We start from the raw sequence: 21,871 nt of genomic DNA, 5'->3' as shown, positions 1-21,871 counted from the left end.
CCCGAAACCGCGAGAGAACTCGGCTCGCTATCAGTCAAGTCCAAGTGGCTTTCTACGTACAATACCCGGGGAAACGTAATCTCGGAATCGCATCGATTTCAGGCTCCGCCGAGGAGATACCGCAAAGCCGCGGTTCTCCGAAATCGTCCGACGTTCGCTTCCACCGGGCATCGATTATTCCCAACTTAGGCTCGAACTAAATTCGTTCGGGCTCTGCGGACGCTTACCCGGGGATCGCAGAAACGCAACTAATTCCCGCTGCAGCGGTTCTTCGCGCGCCGACTGCACTGTACAAACGTCATTTAGCGTCCAGAAACCATTATCCGCTGCTGCGCAGTCGATCTCGACCACTATCTTCACGAAAAGTGACTCATCCGATTGATCTTTAAAACGGTACAGCTTTTTTAAAAATCGATTCAAGCGACTTCAGAAAGTCCACAATCGCGCCAGAGGTTTATGACAAAAGTGGATAAGTCAAGTACAAAACCGAAAAGACATCAGAAGTATTATAGAATATTCTTGCACTATTTACGCTTTTTTAAGGTGATTAAAGGCGAGAAATATTTTTCAAAAATCCGCAGTCTCGTTACAGCTAGAATGTTACAGTACCTGATTTTTTGCTGCATGGAGCAACGAAATGATCCTACATCTTCTTGTAAATTTCCAAAAGCTCTTCACTAGACGCCCGTTGAATTCTCGAAAATTGAGATTTTCACCGCCTGACGTTCCACGTTCGATATGGAATGATGAAAAGCTCCGAGCAGAAGTCTTCCAAGTTGAAAACGATGGTAAATATGTGTATAATCGATTAAAAGTAAACGGGGCCGAGTGTGACGTTTTACATTCAAAGTCCGTCGACGAGCGTTCCCGTTCAAATTCCGTAGTAGTACGTTTCCTCGAGCAATAAAGGACCGGTTAAATACAACAGGAGCATCGAGAGCGCGGCGCGGCGTTTCCCACGAGCCGCGGAAAACGCGAACATTCCCGGGGATTTATGTGGCAGCGTATTTATTTGTTGAAACCGACGAATTTCTACGGGGGCGTTATACCTCTTCTAGGCGAAGCAGTATGAAAGGGACATTGCAATTATCTGGAAGATGAAGGATCTTCCCGGGGAGCGTCGTTACTTTGCAGCAACCGTAATGCATATTCAACTAGGTACAACTCGACGAGGCGCTGTCGTTTCAAAGGTAGCGGTCGTAGAGGGCGATTGAATTTTTGAAGGCAGAATTTCGTCGCGGACGCAGTCGTTCGAGAACGGAGGAGCTGGGTCAGCGTTTCCGCTCGGTTTTCGGAAGTCCTCGGCATAATGGTACCGTTCCACGGGACACTTGGAACGAGTCGAATTACAGAAGCGAGTTGCAGAGGACCACGCACCCGAGGCGAGTTTCGTGGTACACGGGAAACCCTTTAAACGCGTCGGTCCCGCGATTAACCCCGGCAATCGAATCGCCGTCGAATCGATACCGAAGTGACCGTTCAAAGTTTCGTACATAGCCGGCTCGTTCAGGCTCCCCGTAACACCGTTCCCGCGCGCATCGATTTCCCAGGCTAAACACGCGGAAGTCGGAGAAAACCGAGAACGCGAGTAGAAACGAGGAGGGAGCCTCGGAAACTTGGAGAATCGGTTCGCGAAAATCGGGAATCCGGCAAGGGACGACGCGAGGCGGCGCGGTTCGATATCGACGAGAGCTTGAACGCCAGCCGGAGAGCTATCGTTGCAAAAACGACGAGCAACGGATGGACGTGTGTCGACCGGAGGGAACGAGCATCATTTATCGGAATCGACGCGGGCCGATGACAAGCGGAATTACACGGAGGAAAATACCGCGACGTCGATTCGTCGGATTCGTTGCAGAAAGAATTATCTCCAGCCCAGAAAAGTATGCTGCGATGGTATACCGCGATCGCAATTATGGGAAAATGTCTGTTGAGCTCGTCGACAAGATTATCTGATCCCGTTGATGTGACTTCTGTATTTCGCATGCTTCAGAAAATCGAGTATCCCGATCCTCTTTACCGTATGACAGTAGTAATGTACAGCCGCAGTTGCGTGTGACATTACTCGTTTTATTTAAACAATCGTAGTCTCGTTTCGTTCATGTCACTCTGGTTCATTCTGCAATAGTTAGTTCTCTCTTGTACGTGTCGTCTTTAGTTCTAACGTATTTCACCAATATTTTGCATCTCGTTTCGCTCTTGAATTTTTCGAAACGACTTTCGGGCCACGCTTGTAGATCTACGATCGAACGATCGTTCCCCCGTCAGGATCGAAGCAGGACCGAGTAGGGGGCAGCAACAGCTTTTCCCGTGTTGGACCGTAGAAGTTTCGCAGCGGAACGCTTGTCGAAGCTCGCGCGTACTCGCGGGACAATTCGGTCGGAGGAGAAAGACGCGACGCGACGCGAAGCGACGCAACGTGGCATAGCGGCGTACAAAAGCCGGCGGGGGCCCGTTGCGCCTCTGCGCGGCGTGTTTGCAGCTATTACATATTCATACGTGGACACTAACGATAGTCGTAGGAGTTTCCAGCAGGAGTGAACCAGTTTGTAGGTTTCCCGTGTTTACCAACAGCAACGCGTTTATCGAACGACGATGCTCGCGTACCACCGAATCGCTTCGGACCCGAAGAAGGGCCGGGGGAGGGGGGTTTCGGAATTTAATTTCGAGCGATCGATCCGCGGAAAGGGGGACACCAGAAGGGAAGGGGGGTTTATTCGCACACAGCTCTCATGCCTCCCCTGAGACCACCGAGACTTTTCCTCGCCCGATAATTGTGCGAGGATCACGGGGACAGAGGCGAAATTACCGTGCGGTGACGAGAGGACCGCTCGAGAGGATTCGACCGCGCTCAAAGAGACTCCACAAACATTTCCTTCGCCCCCGACCGTAAATATCGTAGCCCCAGAAATTCTGTCGCCGCGCCGCGAACCAAGACGAAGCTGCTGCGAAAACGTTGAAATTAAAAGCTACTCACCGCGTTCGCTCGGTGGCACGGACCGAGCGCCCTCTATCTCTCTCCTTTCCACTCCTCTCCTCCCCGACCCGCTGACTCGTTACAACCGACCATTCGTCCCGCTCCGCTTTCCAATTAATCCCGCCAAAGGCCCCGAGAAGAGAGAGAGAGAGAGAGAGAGAGAGAGAGAGAGGAGAGAGAGACCGCTGCTCCTTCCGGAAAAGAGAATTTGTCGATCGAGGTACAATCGAAATTACAGCGCCTCGCGGAAACTCGTGTTTCACTTCGACCTGTAAGATACAGGCATTGCGATTATGCGTGCAAAATTTTAAGCTAGTCTGATTTTTGTAGAAGTTATAGAACGTTCTTCTGAGATGATCTTACGTCCACCTCCGAACGCGATAACAGTCAAAACATTTCCTGGTACAGTGATTTCTCTATACATGTATGTGTCGCCAAGACCTGGTTGATAAACGTCGAGGAATTATCCTCACTATCGCTGGGTATACCCCGTGAGGGGCCGCGAAGGTCGAGAGGCCTCGGACGCCGAGGAGTGTAAACATGACACGGCTCGGGTATGTCTCCTGGACGATACATCACGCTGGCAAGAAGCGTGTTGTTGACATATATCGAGAATTCACTATATCTGTATAAACAACAAAGTTATCAGGGCTGGCGGAGTTAAATGACTTAATAATTCCAATAGAATGAAATAGAGCGTTTTCCAGTGGAACAGACAATCCTCGCATGTCATTAATTTCAATTGGACGAAACAGTTTGCAGCTTGCGAATAAGTTTGCGGACAGGGCCGGCATTAGCCGATCTCGAGGGCGTTCCTCGCTCAGGCGTTTCTCGTTGTCGCGGCGTTTTGAGCTTCCGGCGAGCGGAACGTCTCGTGAGGTTGCGGTCTAGGTCGAGTGCCTTCGAAAAGGAGCCGCGTGCGTATCTGGGTCGCGGGAGCCGCGAGCAAAGTCGAACTCGTTGTGCTCGCTGTGCTCGCTCTGCTCGTTCCGCTCGCTCGAAGTCTGGTTCCTCGAGCGGATAGAGTAAATCGACTCGAGCCGTGGAAATGGAACCGCGACATCTCGGAGTGTGCGAGGGACAACGAACAGGAACCGACGAACCGACGCGACGAACGAACGAACGAACGAACTCATCCCGCGTTCGTCGTTGAACCCTTCTCCTTTGTTCGCGAGTCCGGGGGGTGGATGGGGGAGGGGGTAGGTAGGTTGTTGTCGTTCGACAAACGATAGTTTCAGCCGCGAGTACGCGCGCGACGGCCGCGATCGAACGCGGCGCGGCTCGGCTCGCGGAAAGTGGGTGGCGCGGCGCTTCAAGAGGCAGTTTCGTTGTTCCGTGGACCCGTTCGAAGAGCGAGTTTGTTCGAGGGGACGGGGTCGAGGGGTTGCTTGCACGCCGTGGGAGAAGACCGACGCCGACGCCGACGCCGGCGCCGGCGACGCCGCCGGGGAGCCCGGCTTTCGAGTGGAGTTCGATCCTCTGGTTGAGGTTTTGTTCCGCCATTGTGATAACTCAAACAATGCCAGCCTGACTGCCGCGCGATACGCGAAAGGACGCGAAGTAGGGTCGAGTGTCTCTGTCGATCTTTTCTCTTCGCGCCCCGACTCCACTCTTCTCTCCTCTCATCCCCTCTCCTCTCCACTTCTCTACCGAACTTCGCTTCTTTCCGCCCGCGTACCCCGATCTTTATTTATCCTGCGTCTACACGCCATGCCACGCCGAGCCAGACCGTTCCCCCCTGTTCAACGGGCTAATAATAATTCTTCCCCCGCGGACAAATTGCTTCCTCCATTAACAGCCCGGGAAAGAGAGCTGCGTAGGTTCGTTGAGATCGCTGGTCATCAATTCTCCGCGACGTATTTTTTAATCTACGATGTTTCGTAGTCTCTCTCTCTCTCTCTCTCTCCCCCTCTCTTTCTCTCTCGTTCTCCTTGTCTTCCAGCTTCTTGGACTTTATATAAGACCTGCTTGGCTCGCTGTGCAATTATGCGCTGAGGTTAGAAACGGGTTTGAACGGCGTGGGAATCGACTGACCGGGAAATAATGACTTCTTTCGGCGGATCTTTATGCAAAATAAAAATGTTTGCGCCTGGATTGCGATAAACAATATAAAGTGGAGTTTTACTTCCATTTGTGACATCACAAAATTTTTGGTGGGCTAAGGGTTAATATTGTCCGGAAAAATGAACTGAGTCTGCCTAGGTCCCTTAAAATGGCTGTTTATGAATTTCTCGGGATATATATTTTTAATATTCTTTCTCTCAGACTCTCTATGCTTGTTCTTATCGGTTTATTGGATTTATTTGTTCGTGTTTATCCGGCCCATTGTACATACAACAAGGGATTATTGTGCGACTAATAATCCCTGATAGTTCTCCGAGAAGACAAATTGACTACTGCAGCGACGGCTAAGGAAAAGAAGGGCTGCCTCGGTCCGTTGAATTCACAATTCATTAATTTTCTTGGTAAAATCGGGAGAAAAGAGGAGATTAATTGTCCCGCTATTACTGCGAGAGGTTTAACAGAAATAGTGAAGGTTTTCCCAGCGAATGATCTATCGGCCCGATATTATGTATAGTACTAGGGGTTAAATGTTTTAAAAATTTTACACATGTTATTCGATTTACTTATAATTTTTCACGTGTAATCTTAACACTGTAGTTCTATAGTACATATATATTTCTTTCAGAATTCGACTCTGACGTTCCTATTTTTACTGTTTAATTCATTCGCTCTATGTTTGAACTTTGAATAGCGAGCGCTCGAACACTTTAGCGAATCACTATATATATATGCGAAATAGCCTGACAGAATCGCTGAATTTGAACGTTCCGCAGCGGTCTCGCGAACACAACGATCCGTTTCACGTAAACTCCCACCGCGTTGCCCCGGGACTGTATAATTGTATCGAGCGAGTGTGCGTGTTCCGCTAACACCGTTCGTCGAATCGGTCATCGATTTTTTTTTGTGCCGTGCGCTACGTTCGATTTAAAAAGAAAAAGAAAAAAGACGAACGTAGAACGCCTTTACAGACGCGCAACCCTCTCGAAAATCCGGTAATGTAATTGTGCCCGATGCTCGTTAAACAACTTTCGGGCACGTGTTAATTTCGCCGAGGCTCGGAGCGCCGAAAGTCGTCGCGAAGGATTTTTGTTCCACACCCTCGCTCGCTGACAAGCGTATCTGATGCAGAGAGGTAACATGTAGAGTAAAAATTCCATAAAATCGAAGCAATTTATTTAATGGAACGAAAACTGAAAAGGCAAGATTTATCTGCGATCGCTCTTTTGAATAACCCGCGTCTGACGTTGAATAAATTTTGTTGCGCTCAATGCGTCCAGGGAAAAATGAATTTGTTGTATAACAGGCATTAACACACAACCGGAAATTAAAGTAATTTCTTTAACGAAAAAACATTGGTAGGTTGAGATTTATAAATTGGTGTATTCGGTACGGTACCAGAAAAGTTAATTTCCTGAACAAACTCGCGTATCAGTTTGGGAAAATCATTTCTTTACCAAAAGAAAAACATAATAATAAAGAATATAAAATTTTAATTTGTTGTCGAAAGTGTTCATTCTACCGCCCTGCACCCAACAGACCCTAAACCAATTACCACGTTCAGTACAAAAATATTAATCACTGCAAACAAACTCGTGCGTTAACGCGTGAATTAAATATTCCATGAAATCGAGCGATTTACTTAACAAAATAAAGCACAAAACCCTACTATTTACCGGCGATTAATTTCTCCACCCTGTAGCGTCCCACACACCCTAAACTAATTTACTCCGCATCCATATATTAACAGCGAAACGAATTATTGTAACTAATTTAACTATTTCAATTAAAAGTACCCCACGCTCTAAAAAGCAATCAGAGCGAAAATTGAAAAATATTTCTAGACGAATCCTAAATATTCTAGAAATATGTATACCAATACAAAAATAAAAAGCAAAAATAAAAATATATCCTTTTCAAATTGTCTACTATTTTCGAATACCTTCTTCTGTTCTTTGTTTAAGAAATGAATACACGTCGACGCTTGACACAAGAATCCACATGCTCCAGGTCAGAATTAACACAAACGTTAGCACGAGTGTTATTCACGGCTGTCTCGACGGTTGAAGAAGGTGTCAGGTAAAAGATTGACACGTTGTCCCTTCTGTGTTCTCCGTTCTAGATTGCCGGAGCGAGTCAATTTGAATCATTTACGATTTTATTGCTATACTTATACATAGGTTGTTTTTTAATAGAACCATAACCAGATACCTTCTTTTTCATCCGGCAATCTAGTGTTAAACAATCGATTCATTTTGCATGAATTTTCTAATTTTAATTGGTTTTGTAGGACTGCTTGTTCCTGGAGTTTTCGTGACAAGTAGAAACGGCTCGCAATCGTCAGACGCACCGACTACTGTTCCAAAATAAAAATTGTTTGCACGAACTACACGACGTAGGAACGAAATAGGTATTCGTTTCTGTGTTTAATGGTTTTGTTAAGTCGTAAAAAATGTTTTCATATTCTCAAACTCTTCTAATCCTTCCGCTGTTCGAAATTACACTGATTCATTTTTTGCTATAAATGCATAAAATCCCCAGTCTACTTAAGACTGCCTCGCCAGGCGAAGGAGTTCTGTCAGCGAGCTCGGCGACGACATAAGCGCTAATATTCGCGTGCTATAGCGCGGTTCGGACAGTAGCCTCGACGTCGATACTAAAGGGAAAAGACTGACACGTCGTCCCTTCTGGTTTCTTCGCTCAATCATTAAACGGTCGTTTGTCGGGGCCGCTTATCGTCGGCGAATCTACTGACGGGTATACATATTAATGTGCATTCGTTCTTGCCCCTGCGAACAGCGGCTCGCGACGCGACGCGACGCTTCCTAGAACCGATCGAAGGCGTCGGCCCGTTCTCGCAACACGCTCGATTCGATTCCGAGGCAATCCACCGGGCGTCGCGACGCCTCTCGGAAACGTCGGCGCGTTTCGAGAGGGACCAGTCCACGAAACCAGCAAGCTGCCCCGGATCCGCCGGTGAACTGAAATCAAGTTCTCGACCCCGGTGAAAATGAAATTCTAGCCGTAGGTTCTTGTTTGTTGCCGCCAAGTTTCGCCAAGTTTGCAGATCGCTGGCGGAATTTTTCCGCACTGCTTACAACACGGGGAAAGTGTCTCCGGTTTCGAAACCGTTACACTCTCCGCGAAAATTGGCGTACTTTTCCTGATTGTATTTCTACTGCGATAGGAGTTGGGGTTAATCGAGTTGTGTTAAAGAGTGGTCTTTCCGGTCTGTGTACCTTAAAAATTAAGAGGACGGCTTTATTTTATTCCTTTAGGGAACGTCTTTCTCTGAATCATTATTTTCTCAAATTCAATTTCTAGGGGACGAAACTATTGTGGGATTGAATTTTTATGCATGTCGCTGATGACACTCTGACGATACAGCAGCTTAAACTTGGCGATTCATGAAAACGTTCTACTTGAAGAGCATCATATTTGGCACGATCTCTGCATTCCCAATATGTTAGTTCATCATTCAAAATTATTCGTGAGATTAAATTGAGACAAGAGGTGTGACTGAATGCCAACAAGAATCTCTTATCCGTTCCAGATTTGTAAGGCTGTCGCTCGAAAACGAAATTGGCATTCCGTCGTTCCAGTTTGCTCGACAATCTCGTTCGAGAGTTGCGTGGTAGGGACGATTTCGGCTGACCGATGCCCTCGGCCGAGGGATAAGATAATCGCGATGGGAGACGGATCCTTGAACGTAGGATCCGCGACAAGGTGATCGACGTTCGAGCAACCCGACTCGAGAAGAATCGCGGGAACTGGCAGGCGAGTTTGCCTCGTTGAAAAATTCACGGTAAGATAAAGCGGGGGAGGATCGAAGAGCGAGCGGCAGTCGAGAGGGGATCGAGCCGGTGCTCTCTAGTCGAGGGGAAGAGCGCGAAAAAGTGGCTGAGCTGCCGGAGATATGCGACAAGAAACGATACTGTCCTGTTAACCCTTTCGATACCGGCCGCCCATTAAAATTCTGCATTGATTCACAACTCTGATCAAACAGAATCTACAGCGGCTGACAAAAATAATAAACCGCTGTTCGCCTATCTATCGCGTCTTTGGACCGAAGAGCAGTGAAGAAAGAATATACAAAATTAATGCTATTCTAGTACATGAAATTCATAAAAATCTAAGCCGGATAATTTCATGATGAATTTCGGGCTTGTCCATAGTTTTCCTGACACTTTTACGCACGACTTGTTCTAGTGAGAAATGATTGACAAACGCAAGAGATGTTACAGTAAAGTGTAAGTTGTCGCCGCAATTTGCCGTTCGAGTGATTATGCAGCGAAAGTGGGCGAAAGAAACGGGCAAATTGAAAGGGTTAAAACACCGTCTGTGACTGCGAGACGGATGCGCGAGTGACCCTCGCCGAGAACGGACCGATGTTCGTCGATATTCGTCCGCATCGACGTTTCGATGAACGACAATCCGTTTATTCGCTGTCCCGAGGCGAATCCCATTTCGAAATTTTCCACGAGTTATCCGCGCGAGCCATCGCATCGACCGGATCCACAGGACACGTGACAAAGGAACGGAACGAGAATCCCGAGAGCGCGCGCGACCGAACAACCCTCGGAACTATTACGCGCGTCGACATTGTAAAAGTTCCGCGAGGAACATCGATAATAAAATTAACACGATGCCACCGTGGTTATCCGCTTAACCGTTGTCGCGCGCGGACCGATATCGAGCCGACCGGACCGATCCCGCAGTGTACCCGCAGTGTATTAAGTCCATTTATTTATTTCCTCTCCGTGAAAATTGTTCGCTGTGAAAGGAAACTGTAAATTAAGAAGGGATATAGATCAACGTATCTGCCAGGGGGTATATTATATTATATTATTAAATCGTTATTTGCTTACGAGTCGCTGATACGTGGATTGATATAGTAACGCTAATGGATTCTACGGGAAAAAGTAGATCAATAACGCCGAATGAAGTTTCGCCTTCCGAAGCTCTGTTTACAAGATAATCGATTCTATATGATCACTGAAATTGCATGGACCGTGCCGAGTAAGTAGAAATAACGCGCAGTGATCGGACACGATGGACTATATGTAGTTTGCAGATACCATTTAAAAGAAAATTGTTGTGTGAGTTGTTAAGACTCCTCGCGGCAAGTAGAGACTATACACAGTGGTCAGACATGCCAGACTACCGTGTAATCGGAAATGTCTGCAGAAATGTGAGTTAGATATGAAAAGAGGAAGTAATACTGAAATAAGTCGATGAAGTAATGCAAAATGATTCTACGTAAAAAACTGAGTTAAAAAGGAAGAATGATGTTTTTCGTTTCGACGCTCCGTACCCGAGTTAATCGATGTTGTACAGTAGCGTGTCGCGTGAAGTCTTCGCGGCAAGTAGAAACGGCGCGCATTGGTCAGACACGGCAGACGGCTGTTCAATAGCGCGCGTGTCACTTTGAAAGTTTATTATATCAGCAGCGTTGTATGAAAAAAATGTTATTCCTAGGTTTTTGTACTTGTTTTTTCCTGTAGAGTCATACATATCCTTTGTGATTTTTCACATTGTACGTTTCCTTCTTCTCGTGCGATCAATGTGACGAGCCTTCATAAAATACTTTCTGCATTCGTGTCGTTACAGTAGAATGGTGGATTTCATTCGTTCGAATTATACTTCATCTGCTAATATTGGGTACTGTGAAATATTCAAGAACATGCAATGAAATTGCTCCGACGTGGAATAGAACGTCTGACGAATTAGTAAAAGTCTACGTCCACATGAAATTCGGATAAAAATTCACACTCACATAGTGATACTAATACGATAAAGTGTAATTGGGTACGCCGCCGCCGTCAGAAAGCTTCACTCCGACTCGCCGCAACCATCGGGCATTCAACTAATTGAATCTCAGCGTGCTCGAGTACCTCGAAAATTCATCCGAATGCCGAAAAATTTCAACTTTCTATCAATCGGCGACTTAAAGCTGGCCCGGATCGATCGGCGAGGTTCGAGAGCAGCACTCGTGTAGTTTCAATTTCCGTAAAAATCCCGGATCGTCGGAAATAAAGGAGGAGCAGTGCTCTAACGTGGCACAGAGATTCCTCTGTCCTTTGTACGTCACTATTAATACTACTTTCTGCTGGACAGTTGCGCCGTGTACGGAGCCAATTAATCGTTGCCGATCCAGAGGATTAAGTCCCGCCCGATCGAAGGACCGGTTCGCGGAAGCTCCAGGATAAGCGCGACGGAGCGTCGTCTCGATTGAGACGAGAGAGAGAGAGAGAGAGAGAGACAAGGGGAAAGAAGAGGGAGAAAGACAGAGAGAGACAGAGAATTCCGCTGCTCCGGTCGACGGAATTCCGCAGTTCGGTGCCGAGTTCGTTGGCCGGTTGGCCGGCAGCCGAATCAGTTAAAAAAAAGGCGGCAGTGGAGGAGGAGGAGGAAGAGGACGACGACGGCAGCGGCGACGATGCATAATGCATCAGCGATCAAAATCCCTTCCGGTCGGGTAAAAAGTTTCACGACGAGAACGGGAGGCGCGAACGCGCGCGCGGGCAACTGGCCCGAGAGAGCGTGCCGCTGTAACTCGTCCCGTGCGCGCAATTATACGACTCGACTCGCGTTTATGTTACCGTAATTAGCACGAGCCTGCTTGCGAAAAATGGGCCAGCCGCCACGCCGCGCCGCGACGCTGGCCTCTGCATATTTATAATTCGAACACGTCCGGCCGCGTTCAGCCGCTCGCTGCCAATGCGTGCACCGATCCGATCGATCCACGGGTTAATGTCTTCGATGTCATTGAATTCCTGGATCTTGACAACGTCTCTGACGCGTTGTCAGAAATTCTACGCGACCGAGGTAACGTAATCAGCGTCTAATGAAACTGCAATGCCGAAATCGATTATCCTATTTCTCCTAATGAGATTCACTCATCAAAATTAAGTTTTTAGGGCCGATGAACAGTTGTAACACGGGATCACGTTGAATCGTGACCCGAAAAAATGTGATTTAGTAAAACAAATCTGAAAAATTGATTTAGCAATTTACGTGTCAGGAAGAAAATTTATTTTTGGAAAAATACTATTGTCTATGTATGACAAGGTTGAAATTAATGTGCAATGCCTTAGAAACAATTCCGGAATCGGACAATAGTTTGACAATACTCATCTCTCATTCAGAAATGATGTCATTCAAGTTGTACTTCTATGTAATAGAGCCGAATATTATTAGCTGCTTATACCGAGTCCAGAGGATTACCATTAATTTCGCAGAACTGGGTTAACAGCTACGTAAAAAGAAAATTGATACGTGAGAATTTAAATTGATCTATCCACGACTGCTATAAAGTCGTCAAGAATGTCCCCGCAAGGTTTAATTCTGCTATCTATAAGACATATAGTGTAATATACACTGATTATCATAGGCTACTGAAACCGAATCTAACCTAGATCTAGCTCGGGCCTAACCGTGTGATTTACGAGTGGAGAAAAGCTCTGTTCGAGTCAGAGATTGTGATAAAATCGTAGAAAAATCGAGGAAATTATGTACCATTTAAATCCGAGTTGGACGTGCCTTGGACCAAGATCTGAATTAAACGAGATTATTCTATCCAGATTATGTCGGGATCCGGAAGTAACGAAGAAAATGATGTACGGCTGATTTTAACAAGTTGGAGGCGTCCCGTAAAAGAAAATCAAACCTGATCCTCCCAACTGATCATTATACTGCGGATTTAATGCATTTATGACAAAAATGAATAGATGAAATAAAAGATTATAATAGAATCATTAGAAAAATCTAACGATATTATTGTATTATTTCTAACTTATTGAAAATATTTCAAGAAGAAGCATGATTTTGCAGATTTATGCAAGATTTATTTCGCATGAAGATAAATTTAGAACCTAGGTGATGACAATATTGCATGAACTATATTGTACTTTAATGTATACGACGGCATAACAAACACACGATGTACTGGAGACATCTTGGATTTACTATTCTCATTTCGCAACTCTGTTGGAGTAATCAACAGCAAGGTATTAATTCTTTTGAATCCTCTAGCGCGTTTCTACATTTTCCTAGGTGACAGAATGGTTGGAGGTGAAGAACGATAGACGGGATCCTGTGGATGCCATAACGCGTCGCGTCAGGAGGCGTGAACGGCTCGTGGATCGTCGATCGAGGTACACAATGAATGGAGGGGGATCGGCGTCGAGCAACTATCCGCCTTGCGAGCATTCAACCGGCCTATGATGAATCGGCCTAATTTCGCGGCCGAAAGGTCACGTAAGCACGGTAAATCTTGGCCGGGGTGATGTCGGAGGAGCGAAACATTTAGCGGAGGTCGCGCAGCACGCAAATCCCGCTTCGCTCTGCTTCTGCACCGCTCTGCTTCGCTCTGCTCGGCCGCAGAGCCCAGTGGCAAGCGGGTCGGAGCGTTCAAACACGAGCTACGAGATCGAGCCGGGACGCACAGGAAGCCATTCCTAAATCATATCAGCACGCTCGGAACACACGGCACGCATTCCTGAAACTGTTTGCAATCGCCTGCTACCGACGAGCTACGGTACGACGCGACGGTTCTGCTTGCTTGCCTGCTCGCGCATGCACACGCCTACGCAACCTCTCTGTCATTGTCTCTCGCTCTGCCATAATTCCATACCCGCCTCTACCCTCCCTCTCTCTCTCTCTCTCTCTCTCTCTCTCTCTCTCTCCTTCTCTCTCCCTCTCTGTCGGGTTCCCTCAGGCGACGTAAAACGTTTCCAGCAGTCTCCATGGTTCGTCGTAGGCCACAGGGCCAACGAGGTCCACGCGAGGGATATAGTCGATCCGCCGAGCATAATCACTCTCGGCGCACGATGAGACGAGATTAACCCATTTGCATCCTAAGCAACAATGAAAAATAATGCCCTTATCAACAATCTTCGCGTTCATTATACCAAGCAGAAAATTCGCGGAAAGTATTAGATCATCCTCTGAGCCGAGTCGTTTCTCACTGCTCACTGTTTCTTTCGTCGTGTAGATTTCGTGTCTCGGTTGATCCATCTGCATCATTAGGGTACAGATTGTCCCACATAATCTTATCATGCGATATGTGCACCAAATGTCATTCAAAAATATATTAATAAAGATACATGAGAATTTAAACGACTTTCGTCACGATGCGGACCTTTATGCAAAATACAAACTGTCTATGTTAATTCTTAGCAACAGAGAGTACATAAACATTTATTTCTCCTCTGAATGATTCTAATTGTGACCAAAATAATTTCGCCATGTCTTTGCATTTCACGTCCCTGTTTTTGTCAGAAATGTATGAAATCCGCATTGTAGTCATGATTGTGATAAAATCATTAAAAATGTATGGTTTGGTACGAATGATAAAATTATCCGATACAATCTCTACACTAACGATGCAAATGGGCTACCACGAATTTCGCCCGGTTCTTCGCAATTCTGGATTACTGTGTGGTAGCGGCGGGTTGCAGGCGGTTCGAGGCACAATTCCCCCGATGTTCGGATCGCCTGAAATCGAACAACGGAATCCGACGATCTTTCTAACGCGTTTCTCGTTGTCCCGCGGTGTCTGGGAGCGCGATCGAAAAGTTGCACCGCGCAGAGAGCGGCGGCAGAGAGGTCGAAGCGATATTTCATTAGAGGGCTCGGTTGTTTCGAAACGATTATCCGGCTGGAATTCCCTGCGAGCCAACGAACCGAAATTTCGAGCGTGGCGTAACGCATTAGCGCATCCGATATCTATGACCTTCGACGGCATTAATCTCGTGCGGGATAACCTGCGCGGTGATTACCGAGCCGCCCTCCGACCAGCATATTCCCCGGGAAATTGGATTCGTCTCGGCCGATTCGTCCGGCCGATCGGTACACCGTTCCTTTCCTCGGGGTCCATCGATCTCCCGCCGCTGTCAACCCCCTAGAAATCCCCAGACAAAAAGAATAGCTTCCTTCGAGAGCCTTGACAAAATTCTGTGTTGCCCCATACAGCTGTCTTGGCAGCAGGTACTTCTATAATTTCGTGCCTAGATTCTCGAGGAATAATCTCCTCACTATCAAATTAGAGCACATTGATTGCTAAAAACTGAATACAATGATTTCCCTATACAGGGTATTTCACCTAACTTGACCACCTTAAATATATCGCTCATTTTATATGATAGAAAAAATGTCAGGGGGAGACAATATTCTGTTCGAAGGCGCCAATACGGTGATGGGCCGAATTTCTTTCTCAAGATAATTTTTTTCGAGATTTCAAGGTCATCGTATTTTTTTTTTACTGGGACTGCAACAGTCTTATAGCTTATAAAAAACGAATCCAACGAGGTGCAATATGTTGACCTTCGCGTGACCTTTAGCGAGGAAATTATGAAATGTTTGTCAGTAACTTCAGTACGCGTCCGGGGACGGTAAATGAAGGAATTTCAATTTCATTGAAACAGTCTTAAGTTAAATCTTGATTTTAGAAGGTGTTCAAAATGTGCACCATGAATCTGGATACATTTTTGGAGGCGGTAAATAAATTCTTCCTGTACATTTTCTATCATACGATGTATTTCAGGTGGTCAAGTTAGTTGAAATACCCTGTATATGTCGCCGAGGCCTGCATGATAAACGTCGCGGAATTATCCCCAGTACCTCGAAAGGCCTCGGATGCTGAGGAGTGTAAACAGAAGACGGCTCGGGTATGTCTCCTGGATGATACACGACGCTGGCAAGACCCGTGTTGTTGACATATATCGAGAATTCCATAAAATCGATATATTAGTCTCAGCTTGTTAAAATTATTAGAAGATGAAGAAACAAATTTTCCACTTACCCATGTGTCTTGTAAGCAATGCAAACCATTTTTATTTTTCATAAAGATCCTCAGTCTAGTCATATTACACGACTTTCTTCTGCTAAATTGTTTCAGTACTTCGTTATTAACAAGGTAGGTAAATCTCAAAACAAATGTCGGGAGCAACGTGTTAAGTAAACCTTAGTTAAGTAAATGAGTACTTTTTATACGGAAAAGAGATATGTATCGTCGAAATGATGTTAATAATTTTTGGTCAGTTTATGACACGAGAATCTTCGGGCTAATTCCGACCATTTTATGGAAATGGCCCGTTGCCGCCGGAGGCGTCCCGTCGCGGCGAGACAATCGGAACGCTCGTCCCTAATTAACGGCCGCCCTTTACTTATCCCGTGCAACGACCGAACGCCAACCACCGAGACGTCGAAGGGCGTCGCATCGCCTACAGCTACATACACCTCTATATATCCGCGTGATCGATCGAGGTCCGATCGACGATGACAAGCTCCGAAATGTTACGTGGTCCAGCGTGTGCCTCGGCCACGCTACCGCTATCCCATTAGATCGCAAAATGGAATTATGACGCACCCGGGCTCGTCCCGAAAAGTATGCGATGCTGAAACTTTCGAGCCGTTTCAACGATTTTCCTGCACAGACTTCCTCTGATATTTTTAATGGTGCATTTCCCTTTAGCACCGTGTAAAACAATTGGCCGGAAAGAGATGTAGGTACCGGTAGAGTTGCATATTAATGGTGGTGTGAATTGTAGAAGATCACATAAAAGAATTATGACGCATCATGCTCGTTCCGAAAATATGCGATGATGAAAGTTCAATTTCTCCGATGTTTCTAATAGTTTGTCTAGCGCGTTGCTTTTTAGTACTTTGCACAAACAATTTGACTGAAAATATCGGCAAAGCTGCTCATCACATTCTAATCTAAAGTACGTGGAAGAATAATGAATTAATATAGAGGAACGGGAGAATTATTTTAGGACGTATTGGATTCTATGGAGAATTGTTACCCGCTATACGGAACGACAGTATAGTGCTTCATAATTTACCAGTATTTATTCCGTTGCTCTTATAATCTTCTTTGTTAAAGAAGAAAATATTCAGAACGAAAAGAAATTATTCGTCAAATAAATCAACCAGTATGCATATTAGGGTCAATGAGAGAAAAACTATAGTGCCTTTAGAAGCGTCGATTGATCTAACAAATAGTTCCTTTCACTCATAGTCTCTTTCAGAAAGTAATAGAATCATTTGTAGCTATCACATTCGCTCACCGAGCATAAGTAACCGTTTGAAAACACCTGTGTGTACTATAGCCTGCTTGATACCTATTATTACTGCGAATTAAATAGCCTATAATTTCCGTCGGAACATGCGAAGCAACAAAACAAGATTTCATTCCGATTAAACAAAACTTAAATGAGCCAGTCTTGAATTTATATGGAGGTATCGCAAAAGATATTGAATTTTGTACCGATACGACGAATAATGCTTAAGTAGACCACGTGTTTGATGCATTAAGCGCGATTGTCGGGCATACTACAATGTCCATCATTTAACATAATGCAGTACAATTGTCCCGCTGATGTTTAAAATTAGCGTGTGGTGTTTACAAAAGAATTTCATGCTTTCCATATTATCGATAACAAGATTACAGTAATAATATGACGCAGGGCAATATAAATCTCGATTAAATAACAAGCAGACTTTAATAAGCATTTACAAAGTTAGCAGAACGAGTTAGTTTCGCGTTCCAGGTCCAGGTTGCCCATGGAGTGTAAAGCAACGTGCTGGTTAAAGGTAAATTTATTAATTTTTGGTGTTTCCTCGGAAAGGTTAACTCGCGCGCTCTTCGGGAGGAGTGTGCATTCATATTTTGAGCATAAAATTGGACCACAAGTAAAATTGAAATTCTGCGAAAGACTCGACTCCGAATTCGCGCGCAACGTGCACAAACAGTCGCTATTAAATTAACTTATACACCGGTGCCCGGAGAGTCGCAATTAAAAGGTCCGCTCCCGGGTCATTCAAATTGCTACGAACGTGGGCCGCGGTAGGGGCAAAAAAAAATCCTCGCAAAAGAGCTTTCCAGCCTTCAGAGAACGGTGGAACCAATTCGTGGGTGGGTCGCGCGATAAACGAGCATCGCGGGCCAGTCGTCGAATCGGCCGCGAATGTCGGATCTCGCCTCGGGATCGTTTGTTGCGTGCGATCCGTATCGTATCGTATCGCGGCCTGCGCGTTTTATCGAGAGCTTGGCAGAAATACGGAGAGGGGAGGGAGGGAGGACTGGTAGAATCGCGCAAACATCCAATATCCATCGTTTGATTCCGGTTAATCAACAACCAGAGGAATCCCCGCAACGCGCGGGCTCTCTCGCGTTCCCATCCTCACTTTTTCTCTCTCTCTTTCTCTCCAGGCCGAAGCAGCCAGTTTCCGGTCCAGGTGGACCCGGCTCCGGCACCGGCTCCGACGAGTTCTGTTTAACACGGAACTCTTTTTTCGAAACCCCGTGGAAAGCCAAGTCGCGTTTCAAAGCGATTAATCGTGTTCGAACGCGGAAGCCGCGTCGCTTCGCTCTATCCCCGAAAGCCTCCGAGGCAACGAAACGCTATTAAGAGTTCTCCAACTCGCTACTGAAACGGTTCCGCTATCCTGCATCCCTGTTTCCAACGTTCCTCCTGTGCTTTGCGGATCGTGGTTTTCTACTCGGGATATGCAAACCCGCCGTGGAACGCAAGGAAACCCCTGACGAAAGGTCGTCGCCCTTCTATTAAAAGATTCGCGTTATTCATGCGGATTTTTACCCTTTACTCGACACTTGAAAGAAAGAAATTTACGCGAGGATCGTCGGTGTAAATTTGTATGCAAAATTAGAATCATCCGAGTCAATATTCAGCAACAGAAGGCATTTCGTATTTAACCCCTTGTACTACAATTTATTTTTTAAACTTCTTTGTCGTTTATAATTTCTTGAAGATGGAGGAAGTTTATATTCGTCGCATGCCTATGCATTCTCCAATCTAATTGTAATGAAAATAATATACCAATATCATTCTTTTAATGCCTACAGTTTTGCATTCAACTAATCCATTCTTGTTCTAAATGCATACAATAGTATATATACGATTATTACAGAGTATAACCAACTAGCGAAACATGATTGATTCCATCCTTCAATGGAGCTCATCAACTTATAGTTCTGTTGGTCGAATAATTGGTTATGCTTAAACGATTTATTCCTCGATAATTCTTAAGAACCACGACTTTTGACATGGAAAACTCGTGGCAAGCGTATACTCATCGTTTCAGTGGAAAAGGTCAACCGTAAACGGACAACGACCGATATTTGATTTCTTTCTCTGACGTTGACTACGATACGACACGTTTACGATACGTTTTCTACGATATGAATCAATTAATTCCAGTACGGTGAGTACAATTTCTAGAAAGTAAACATCAGTTAATCGAAGCGTATCGCGTCTAAAGGTTTGGATCACGTGGTAATCATTTACGAACAATTTACAATTACGTCAGATCCGAAGAAGTACATCGACGTGTTTGAAGGGATAACAAATCTGCATGTAGTTAACAACAACAGTACCAATAGCATCGATACTCCTCTTTTTCCTCCTTTCGATAATATGGAAATATCGACGCAGGTAGATATACACCGTTCAGCTGTTGAGCAATTAGGTGGGCGACGACCTTTAGCACTAAACCCTCGAACTGGAACCTGTGCCATTTACTGCTTTACAGAAGCTAGAAAATAAACTATACATGATACCAGGTACACTTTTTGTCACATGTGCTATAACAATGAATTCCAGGCCCTCCCCGAGACCCTTCCTTCAGGATCACAATAATTTGAACCGCTGTAAAATAAAAACCGGTCGGTTTTGCCTCAGCTAGGGGGCTCATCGCAAAATAGCATAACTATCCAGCATAATTCTCGGACTCACCGTGGTGGACGAGTCGCAAGGGAAATCCTCGTGGCCTTGCTCGAGACGCCAGCGTCGGCCGGTGTTCTCACCGCATCTTTTTGCCGTTACGCGTCTGTACGTGTACATATACGTGTACGTACGTTGTGTTGTGCGTGCTTGTGTGTCCGCGTGTTTCACGTGCTGTCTCTCTGGCGTCGCCCGCTAACACCACTAACACTACTCGAAGAAGCACCAGAGCACCCGCACACCAGCACACCAACAACCACCACCACCAGTGCACCGACCACACTACCACCAGGGAACAATTAGGCGCCGGTACTGGCACAGAGAGCGATCAACTCGGAAAATAATCGGTTGTGTGTGTGTGTGTGTGTGGCACCGACACGGCGTGAACCGACTATCGTGTGTGGACTGTCTCCGGTTACAGGATCCGCTTCGCTGACAGTCGAATCACAAACGGACCCGTCGCCGGTCCCAGAGCATCGTTGGCGATCATGCCGACGGAGGTGTCGCTCCCGGCTCGTTGCGAGGCTTGCTTCAACGTTGACTTCAATGTTGAGGTCGCTCAAAGGTGTCTAAATATCTGATGTATGATCGTGACTAGGCTGCGACTGTGTTCCGTTCAAATCCCGTGTCGACTTGAAGGGTTATAGGTATGGTCAAGATCGCGAAGAGTCGTGCACGTTGTCGAAGGGTAGCTCGAACGCGTTCTACCCCTGCCGTTGCCGGGGTTCGACTGACGCGAGAGTAGAAGCTCGAAGGATCGTGACACCTGGGGCGCATGCACCGAGCCGCCTCGTTCGCTCCCTCGCACCCCTAAGCTCCAGAGTGCTCGCAGTCGCGACGCGTCCCACCTACGAGCGGCTGGTCAAGAAAATTCTCGCGGAATCAAAACCCCATCGAAGAAGTCGTTCGCCGATCGAACGACCCTTCCAACCCTATCTCTCTCTCTCTCTCTCTCTCTCTCTCTCTCTCTTTCCACCCCGACACACAAGCACGTAGGGGCTGGACGCCGTTCCATTCGAGAGGAGGTGACAAATAATCATCCCATAATCATCCTACGGAATTGCAGTGGAATTCTATAGAGGTCCTAAGGAGTTGCAGAAGAATTTTATAGAGGTCCTAAGGAGTTGCAGAAGAATTTTACAGAGGTCCTGAGGAATTGAAGAAGAATTCTATGGAGGTCCTAAGAAAAATTCTATAATATATAGGTCCCAAGGAATTGCAATAGACTTCCATACAGCCCCTAAGGAGTTGCAAACAAATTCAAACAAACTGTCTAAAAAATTCCCAAAGAGTTGTTTTAGAGCGCTGTGCAGGTCTAAAGAAAAATTATAAAAGATCGCTACGTAGGTCGCGGGGTACGATAAAAGAATTCCATATAGATTTATCGCAGGGATATTTCGGCGTCGTTTTACGGATCCCGAAGAATCTACAATTCCTCTGGGCCGGTAAGAACCGTAACTTAGCAGGCCGGTGCGAGCGGACAGGAGGTGAGCAGGTGATCGCGCAGCCTGCTCGCGTCGCGCGTAAAAAAATTGTTCGCCGGCGCTGTCGTTTCGTGGCTCGTTTCCGCGGAGGAATAAAGGTGAATAGCTGGGTAACTGGTCGACGCGTAAAACCTCGCGCCACGGTTATTCCGCGAGGCGGAACGGTTTCACGCCGTGAAACACAGCTAAAGAGAAAGAGTGAGAGAGAGAGAGAGAGAGAGAGAGAGAGAGAGAGAGAGAGAGAAAGAGAGAGGGGACTCGAAGACACCGCGAGAAGACCATCGAAACGCGACCCCCCTAGCTGCCGGATTGTCGAAGCTAGCCAAACCTATATGGAATTCTGCTGCAATTCCTTAGGATCTACGTAGAATTTGTTTGAAATTCTTTAGGACCTATATAGAATTCCACTGCAATTCCTTGGAACCTGCATGGAATTTTATTACTATCTTGTGGGAGCTATATAGAATTCTTATACGGTTCGCTGAATCTCGTTGCCTGTATAATACTTCTACCATTTCTTAGGACCTGCACACAATTATTCCACCATTCTTTCGGAACTACGCTGAACTCTTTCACAATTCCTTAAGAGTTACAGAGAATTC

The 21,871-nt window shown here is 46.0% G+C and overlaps 1 protein-coding gene across 2 annotated transcripts in view; it reads right to left on the bottom strand.

The window, feature by feature from the left end:
- The window catches only part of Lar (tyrosine-protein phosphatase Lar), a 447,011-nt gene extending 426,510 nt beyond the window's left edge, over window positions 1-20,501 (bottom strand). For both annotated transcript variants that reach the window (XM_076792940.1, XM_076792949.1), the window contains exon 1: window positions 19,798-20,501. The gene's annotated coding sequence lies outside the window, so the exon portion shown is untranslated. The remainder of the gene's footprint in view (window positions 1-19,797) is intronic.
- Window positions 20,502-21,871: the final 1,370 nt, after the last annotated feature.

The sequence above is a fragment of the Halictus rubicundus genome, chromosome 1 (assembly GCF_050948215.1).
Source record: "Halictus rubicundus isolate RS-2024b chromosome 1, iyHalRubi1_principal, whole genome shotgun sequence".
Lineage (NCBI taxonomy): Eukaryota > Metazoa > Arthropoda > Insecta > Hymenoptera > Halictidae > Halictus > Halictus rubicundus.
This window is presented reverse-complemented; position numbering and strand designations above follow the sequence as displayed.